At 42.2% G+C, this 1,531-nt stretch overlaps 1 long non-coding RNA gene across 1 annotated transcript; it reads right to left on the minus strand.

Annotated features, from left to right (window-relative positions):
• Nucleotides 1-333: 333 nt before the first annotated feature.
• Nucleotides 334-1,188, minus strand: LOC106944244 (uncharacterized). Its single transcript, XR_001424169.1, has 2 exons — nucleotides 1,097-1,188; nucleotides 334-818 (listed from the first exon to the last, which is right to left on the minus strand). It is a non-coding gene; the product is annotated as an uncharacterized LOC106944244 (long non-coding RNA).
• Nucleotides 1,189-1,531: the final 343 nt, after the last annotated feature.

A 1,531-nucleotide genomic window follows, 5' to 3' on the forward strand; every position in this document is an offset into this window, starting at 1 on the left:
GAGAAGGAGGCACAATGTTAGGGTAGATATGAACAATAAAAATAAAATAACATTGAGACACATGAACATCAACCTGTGGAGGGACTTTGTGAAACAGTATAAATATATTTACATAACAATTTAATCAAAGTTATATAAATATATAATTATTTTAAATAGTTATGGAGGAAATAAATAAACTAAAATAACATGGGACATATTACTCTTAGATTAAATATATGTATACAAACATGTTTTATATTGAAGAATAATAACAGTGTAAACTTCTTCTCACTCCGTTTTGAACAAATTCAGGAGATAAAATTATTGATTCTTAATCTGCAAAACCTTTTTTGTGCATAAATGTTTAATAAATGTGTTCCTGCTTCTTTAAACTGATTTGTTCAAAATACAGAAATTCACTTTCACTGCATCAAGATATCAACTGTAACAGCTGCAGAAACCAAACTGAGGTCAACTGGATCAGTGACCCCAACCTGGTCCTCAAAGTCCTGCAGCTTTAGGACATAAATGATCCAGTGATTAAAACTCCTGCAGAACCTGATGGGCTGCAGAGGAAATAATACAATTATTACAATCATTAGAGCTGAAGGTCATTTTAAATCATGGAGGACGTTGGACCCTGAGGATGAAGGTTGGGGATCTGAACTGGAACAACCACAACCCTCACTGTGGGTCTGGTGATCTGTTCATCTTCTGCTTCATTAAATAAAGACGAAGAACCAACCCAGTAACCAGTGAAACCATCAGAACGGCTCCAACAATCAGTCCAACATGTTTGTTTCTGCTTCCATCTTCTTTTCTTCCCTCCTTGTTTTCTGTCAAACAGAATCAGAGCTGAAGGTCAGAATCCATTTCTCTTCATCTGCTGCTCTCAGACCAGCTGCTTCTGCAGCAGCTTTAGAAACACAAACATCTGGGCTGACAGGTTCACTGCAGAACCAGAACCACATCTGGCCTTAAAGGGATATTCCCCCTAGATTAGCCACAGAGACTCTGGAGACATTTTACCTTTAAGAAGATTCACTGATTGAACATTAAACCACTTTATGCAGCTTCCTTCTTTCACTGGAACATAGAAACCATGAAAACTCACCAGTAGGAGGCGCCACATCCAGGAAGACGGTCCAGATGGGGTCAGAGGTCAAAGTGCGTCTCTTCCTGCCGGTTGCTTCTCTCTGGAAAACCCGACACTCGTATGTTCCCGTGTCGTTGGTCGTCACGTTGCTCAGAAGCAAAGACACGTCTCCGTCCTCCATCCGTCTGTCCTGCAGCTCCACCCGCTTCCTAAAAGATGGATGCTGGTTCTCTGGGTCCGGCTGCTCGTCTCTGAACAGGAGGACATATTCTGGTTCCAGGTCCGGTCGGGTCCACTGCACAACCACAGCAGGTTTGTTGTTGGGGAGTCGGCATGGCAGAGAGACGATCTGTCCAGGAACAGCTGAGATGTTTTTATGGACTACAGAGAAACAGAGCAGAAAGGTCAGAGGTCAGAGTGACCCGGTCCACTTCCAGCAGCAGCAGAGACCAA

This window comes from Poecilia latipinna, unplaced genomic scaffold, assembly GCF_001443285.1.
Source record: "Poecilia latipinna isolate Pla-1442-1.1 unplaced genomic scaffold, P_latipinna-1.0 Scaffold7536, whole genome shotgun sequence".
Lineage (NCBI taxonomy): Eukaryota > Metazoa > Chordata > Actinopteri > Cyprinodontiformes > Poeciliidae > Poecilia > Poecilia latipinna.